The sequence below is a fragment of the Echinops telfairi genome, unplaced genomic scaffold (assembly GCF_000313985.2).
Source record: "Echinops telfairi isolate 266 unplaced genomic scaffold, ASM31398v2 ScPeMD7_1;HRSCAF=3_0, whole genome shotgun sequence".
Taxonomy (NCBI): Eukaryota; Metazoa; Chordata; class Mammalia; order Afrosoricida; family Tenrecidae; genus Echinops; species Echinops telfairi.
In genome coordinates this window covers 52,107,273-52,114,828 of record NW_022103896.1, presented here as the reverse complement: position 1 = coordinate 52,114,828, position 7,556 = coordinate 52,107,273, and the positions used below count along the sequence as shown (strand labels likewise).

The 7,556-nt window shown below is 40.5% G+C and overlaps 1 pseudogene; it reads left to right on the top strand.

Moving 5' to 3' along the window:
* Positions 1-1,422: 1,422 nt before the first annotated feature.
* Positions 1,423-2,221, top strand: LOC101660824 (annotated as a pseudogene).
* Positions 2,222-7,556: the final 5,335 nt, after the last annotated feature.

The following is a 7,556-nucleotide window of genomic DNA, read 5'->3' as shown; positions in this document are numbered from 1 at the left end:
ACAACAGTCTCTGTAGCATTTTTCCCAAGCAGGAGACAAAATTTCACAGCCACACACTATTCTCTTAAATTGGCCACCACAAAAACAACATTCAAGTGAAATTGCCCTTACAAAAAAATTCAGCCTAGAAAGAATTTTCCCAGGCCAGGTGATGGCACCGGGTGCACTAACTCAGAATGACTTGTTTGGAGCTTGCTTAACAGGTGGAAAAAAAGGTATACCAAGAAAGCTCCACCTAGTGGGTTTTTTTCATTTATTCTGATGAAGTATAGGAGAGCAAGGCCATCACTTTCAGGACAAAAGTGCACTTGACACAAGTCACGATGTTTGTCAATCAACTGTCATGTATGAGAAGGTTAGACATTTAATACAGAAAACTGAAGAAGAATGAATGCATTTGAATTATGGTCCTGGTGAAGATATTGAAAGACCCATGATTGACAGAACAAACAATTTCCTTTGGGAGAAACGCCTTCAGTATGCTCCTTAGAAGGAGGATAGTGAGACGCTTTCTCGTGTCCTTGGACATGCTATCAGGAAAGACCAGTATCTGAAAAACATACATCATACTTGGTAAAGTAGAAGAGCAACAAAAAATAAGAAGACGCTTGAGGAGATGGATTCAAACAGTAGCGGCAGGAATCCCTCTAATACACAGGAGAGGGTAGTGTTTACTTCCATCACCCATAGGGTTGCTGTGAATCAGAACTGACTTGAGCACCCAAGAAGAACAACAACAAAAAGTCAATTCTTGAGTTGTAATAGTAAACGATGCTACAGGCAAAATATTAAGTGAGATGGAAACAAAATACAGAATCATGATACCAAAAACAACTCCTTGACATTCCATCATTTCAGGAAGTAGCATATGAGAAAGAACTAATGGTACTGAAGGAACTAGTTTAAGTGGCACTGAAAGCATTAGACAAAGCAAGATTCCAGGAATTGATGGAATACCAGTTGAAATGGTATTCCATTTCAATGGCAGTGGGTGAAGCACTGGAAGCACTTACTTGTTTATGCCAGGAAAATTCGAAAACAGTTATATGGTCAACTGACTGGAAGAAATCCATATTTGTCCCCATTTCAAAGAAAAGTGACCCAAGAAAATGTTCAACTTATATTAAAAAAATAGCATAAGCAAGTAAAAAGTTGCTGAAAATAGATCATCCAATAACAGTTACAGCAGTACATTGACAGGGAGCTGCCAGAGGTTCAGGCTGAATTCAAAAGAGGATTTGGAACAAGGGGTATCATTGCTAATGTCAGATGGATCTTGGCTGAAAACAGAGAATACCAGAGAGGTTTTATTTGTGTTTTATTGACATGCAAAGGCATTCAACTGTGTGGACCATAAAAAACTATGGACGGAGGTGCGGCCTCCCCGTGTGACTGGCAGCAGGCTGTCTGCAAAGATTCAAGATGACCATTGAAGAGCCTCTTCCCCAAAAGGTTCCACTGAGTGAAACATATTTCAAAGTTATGACACAAGATGAGTTGGTTCTCTGATGGAAGCATATGTGCAGGCTTTGGAGGAAAAGTGCACAGATCTTAACTCTAACGAAGCAACTGGCCTAAGGGAGTTTTAAGGAAAACAAAAACAACAGCAGCAAAAGCCTGCCCCAAGGGAGCACATCCTTGTAATGAGTCTAGCAACCAAGGAACAAGAGCTATCAGTGCGTGCTACCCAAATCCAGTACCTCAAGCAAGTTCAGCAGCCTCGTGTTGCCCAACTGAGATCAACCATGGCATCCCCAGCAATCCCCTTGTTTTCCCTAAAAGTGAAAGGTGAACTGGAACAGATTAAAAACAAGCTGGAACAAGCCCCTAAATGAACTGAGTGCCTGGAAGTTGTATGCCTGATAGGTAAACAAATCATACTCCATATTCAAGACTTCCTTGACAGCCCCACTGTGAGAAAGCTGTGGTAGGATAACCACGTACTTGCATCCAAAAAGCCACATTCTTATATTGTCCTGCTTGTAATGGTTAATGTAAAACTTACCAGATGAACCTTGTATTTTAGTTTTTCTCTCTTCCCCTCCCCTGTTTCAGAGGACTGATGGCATCGGGCTATTCCAAAGAAGCGGCTGCCTCCGAAAATGCCCCTTCTAGGAATGGTAGATGCCTGAGAGAAATGTTTCTGTTTGAAGAAAACAGAGGAGAGGCAGAAGTCTTAAGTCTGTGGCACATGGTGTCTTCAGAGAGCATGGATAAATGAAACCTAGAGATTTCAAATCATGAATTGAGCATGTAGAATTCCAGTAACTATATAAAAATGGATTCTGTATCACTCTTCACCTTGAGCACAGTGGCCTGGAGACCCTGTAGATTCGTTTTGCCAATAAGACTGTGGACTTTACGATTCGCTGTCAGGCTTCTGACCTAAACTCCATGAGGTCATGTTCCCTTTAAAGGGTTTATTTGCTAAGAATAAACTTTCAATAGTCATGAGATAATCGACTGTTGGATAGCAGCACAAGCAGTTCCTACATGTGCCACTTTGTCTGGGGTTCTGTTACTCAATCAAGCCTTAAATCCATGCCTTTAATCAATGGTGTGTTCTTGGATTGGTCTCCAGTGCTGTGGACAATCTTCCCAAGTACTATACAAACATGGAGGTGTGCTTGGCAAGCTCAGGTTTGAACTATTCAAAGCATAAAAAACATTCATTTCACACCTGGCTTGTATAAGGTTAATGTCTGTGATGAGATGCAGAGGCATAATTCTTTTTTTTTTTTTCAAATAGTGAAACTCACTGAATCCTTTTCCATTCCACAGGACCCTGTTGAGAGTGAGTATGGTGGTGGTAAGGGGAGGTGGGGAGGGCAGATTTCCTTCATTGTATTGGGCCATTTTGTATTGCACTCATGATATTAAATGTGCCTTGAAAAAACAAAAACAAAAGCAAAAATATATATGGCTAACCTTGATAATAATGGGGCTTCCAAAGTACTCCATGTCCTCATGGATCATGAGCCAATGTATGGTGATCAAGAGGCACTTGTGCGGGCAGAACCAGGTTTAAAATCAGAAGAAGGTGTTCATCAGGGTTGTGTCCTCTTGTCATATGTATTCAATCTGTATGCTGAGCAAATAATCAGAGACGCTGTATTCTCTGAAGAAGAATGTGGCATCAGAGTTGGAGGAAGGCTTATTAACAAGCCGGCAATACGCAGATGACATAACCTTGCTTACCAAAAGTGAGGAGGAACTAAAGCACTTGCTGGTGACTATCAAGGATTATAGCCTTCAGGATTGATTACAATTCAATGTAAAGAAGACCAAAATACTCACAACTCAACTAATCAATAACATCATGATAACAGAGGAAAGATTGAAGTTGTTGAGCATTTTGTCTTGCTTGGATCCACAATCAATGCTTGCGGAAGCAATAGTCAAGGGACCAAGAGATCCATTCCATTGGGTAAATCTGCCAAGCAAGACCTCTTTACAGTGTTGATAATAAAGGGTGTTACTTTGAGGACTAAGGGACATTAGACCCAAGCCATAGTATTTCCAATGATCACATATGTGTGGGAAAGTGAGACATGGGATAAGGGGGACTGAAGAGGAGCCAATGCATTTGGATTATGGTGCTGGTGAAGAATATTGAAAGAATCACACATGAAGTTTATCCGGGATGCTCCTTGGAGACACAAATGGCAAGACGTCATCTCATGGTTATGTCACCAGGGGAGACCACTGCCAGGAGAAGGAGAGCACACTTGGTAAAGTAGAGGGGCAGCATAAAAGCGGACTTCAATAAAATGGGATGGCACAGCATCTGCACCAGTGAGCTCACGGATGGTCCTGGACTGGGAAGTCTTTCCTGTCATTATACATAAGGTTGCTCTCAGTCAGAACTGGCTCCATGGGACCTAACAACAATGACGATCCATTTATTTGGCACTCTCACCAAACGATTAGACTGGACCAGGCAAATAGAGTGTGTGAAGCACTAAAAGAGGGATTGGTTAGTTTTACTAATCTAGTGGGTATGTAAGATGGAGCCTTCTCAGAAGCAGAGAGAGAAAACTGTGACCATTAAAAAAGAAGTCACGCCAGGGGAAACGTGTGAAATCCCAGTGATGGAGGCAGCAGGGGCCTCAGAGTTCAAAGGACTGAAACCCTGAGGCAGAGCAATGGGCTCAGAACAAATAGCAACCAAAGGGCCATATGGCTTCGATGCTTAGAACCAGGGAGATGTGGCTGTTGGCTAAGAGAAGTGCTGCTGGACAAAAGACTATATCCCTAATGTTTTCTGATTCTGACTTGTGATAGACTTTTAACTTCTCAAATAAACCCTCCTAAGGGGAATATTGTCTGTAAATTCCTGTGGCCACTGCAACCGATTGTTGAACCCAGCAGAAAGTAGAGTACCATGGGAGGAATGGTTTTGTTAGCATAAGTTAAAAGAAGAATGTAGTGGGAAGGAATTTCTACCTCCTTTCTTGTAGTCCAGGCCTACCAGGTGTCCATTGAATAAGGAAGAGCAAAGAAGAGTTGTGATGCTGGCAAAGAACATTGATCCAGGAGTGAGCTTAAGGTTAGCACTAAATCTTAGCTTAAATTTAAGAACAATTACTTCTTACATCGTGGCTCTGTTCAATACTCACCATCAGCAAGGAAGCACAGAAGACATGAGTGCTACAGCAAAGTGTGGTGAAAAAGTAGATGGTGCCCGAAGTCTCATAGTAGATGGCTATGAGATAACTAGTGCCAGGGGTCTTGAAGGCTTTTTTCCAAGCAAGCAGCCATCTAAGTGAGATGTCAACTAAGTCCACAAGGAAGAAACACACCAACATCAGTGACCCAAGGATTGTAAATCATATAATCCGAAGCCAAAGGCGGGACAAGTATCAGAGTTTAAATGGTGAGATTCTGGTTTGCAAAATGCTATTGATGACCGTGGAAGCCCAAGATACGTTTTTGAGATCTACATAGGAAATAAGCCTCAGTGATTTTCCTCTATCCATAACAGAGGGATGGGAAGAAATCGTTTACCAGGGTGCAGTGGCTAGGTGACTATCAGAGACCAAATTGATAAACCTGATTTGAACAGTTTAAGCCTTCTCAGTTGATTGCCCCCTTGGATGCACTTCAGACCTGATCTGGTTTTCAATTTTTTTCTGGTTTTGTTTTCATATTGGGGTTTGTCTCGGATGTATTTTGTCATTGGGGATAACTGTCTTGAATTTGGGTTATATGTTTTTCTGCTTTTCAGTATATGAAACCCAGGATTGATTAACCTATAGAGATAGCAAGTAGAATAAGGGCTCCTGGTGGGTACCATGGGGGAAGGGAGAGAGGGGGGAGCTGGTGTCAGGAGTTCAGGAAGGAAGAGAAGGTTTGGAAACTGATTGTGGTAGCAATACTGCTTGGTATAATTGAACTATGGAATGATATAATATCTGTCTTAGCTCCTAATAAAATGATTTTGGAAAAAGAAAAGTACTAGAAGGATATAAGCCTAGATGGAAGCTCATTTTGATATTTTGCTTAATAAATATTTCTATGACTTTGTAAAAAAAGGTGAATAATTTGAATGAAATGTGCTATAAATATAAAATATGTACTGTATTTCAAAGATATTAAATAAATGTTTACTCATGAAATAATTTTATCTTGATTATATTTTGAAATAATATTTCCTATATTATTAAATATATAAATATATATTAAATATGTTATTAAAACCAATCTTTATATTTAATCAATGTATCAATATATACTTAAATATATCATTAAAATCGATCTTTAAAAAAAAAAAGTACCATCAACTGCTAAAATGACAAGCAAAACTGTCTTGGAAGAAGTACTACCAAAGTGGTCCTTGGAGGCAAGGTTGGCAAGATTTCATCTTACCGTATATACTCGAGTATAAGCTGACCTGACTATCAGCTGAGGCACCTAATTTTACCACAAAAACTGCATTCAAAATGTGCTGGAAAACTCAGCTGATACACAAGTACATATGGTACATTCTTTGGACATATTGTCAGGAGACACCAGTTCCTGGAGAAGGTTACTCTCAGATGTCAGATACAGTATTAAAGAAATCATCTTCTCACCCCAAAAAGGCAAAAGAAAATAAAACGTTTTTAAAATAACAACTTGGTTACCGTTAGTGCAACAGAATACATATGATCCTCCTGTAACTACTGAGTTAGTATTATTTCAGATGCTTTGGGGCAGACGTAAGGATGTGTGTGAACTTCTTGAGTGCACGCTCCTGGAATGTGGCTGAGGATTTGCCTGCCTTTGTGTTTGACAGCCACCTATTTCAGTGCTATCAGTAGTTCTCACTGCACCAAAGGCACAAGAGAAGAATTCTGATCAGGGGAAAGGTTGATGTTTAGGAAGGAGCATCCATCTGATTGAAAAACAAAGCAGAAACATTGAATACCAAAATCACCATCTGAAATCTAAACTTCCAACGAATCCACAATAAAAAAGTTAAAAAACAAAGGCTGGAGGAAAAGCATTGTTTTACAGAAATTCTGAGTAGTGACTCAGAGAAGATGAAACCTCTCCAGTTGATGTCTGAACAGCTTTACACTGAAAACGCCACCCAACAGGCATTTGGGGACTGCTTTGTGAGTAATGTCACACCTGTAAGACGAAGTCTAATAGGCTCTCTGAACTGTAACGACCCGGCTCAGTAAAATATATATCCTGTTTTTCTAAGACGGATTCACAGTGTAAAGGGCAAAGCTTTTGTCTCAAAACCAGAAAGTTCTTACAAAAACTACTTGTGTTTTTTGATGTTACAATATTTAATCCTCTGTATAGTGTGGGTGGTCCGCTACCAGTTTACAAGACTTGGGTCAGGAGTAAATTGGTAAGGCTCCAGCCTTGTTTTATGATAATACCTGACATTTTAATTCAGGAACTATGCCCACAACTATAGCAAACAGTGTAGCATGAAAGGGAAAATTACATTTGTACACTTGTCCTCACATTCATCATACCTCTTTAAGCCTGGGAGGGCACCTGGGCTCAGGAGTCCTGAAATCCCCCTTTCGTCTCTGTGCTTCAGCCTCCTGGACAGATATTAACTTTCCAGACACAGTGGAATGCGCAGTTGGAGCAGTTACTCCCGAAATGAAACATCCGTGCACCATCCTTAGGGGGAGTTTTTAAACTTAATTTTTAAATTTAATGTTTAATTCATTAATTCAAGTTTTTCTATCATCATCAGGAAACACACACAGACTGGATATTAAACTGAGAAAGCTATTTCAAATTACATATTGCTTTTTAAGAGCTTATCGTTTATGAATGGCGAGGGCACTCAGCTGTGTCTCAGCCCTCAGCCCAGTGGTTGCGTGTGGAAGCCTTTCTAACCCTCCGTGCAAGGGTAACCCCCCAGGTAAACTTGGTCAGCGCTGAAAGCCTTCTCCCTTTCTGTACCACAGACACACCACACTGTAATTCTGTTCTTGTTGGAGTGGTTATTTGATGAATAGCAAGACGCCACAGAATACCCTGTGATTTGAGTCTAGGAATTTCCTTAGTTGTGCTCACTGCTGAATCACTAAGAAGTGTCTGGA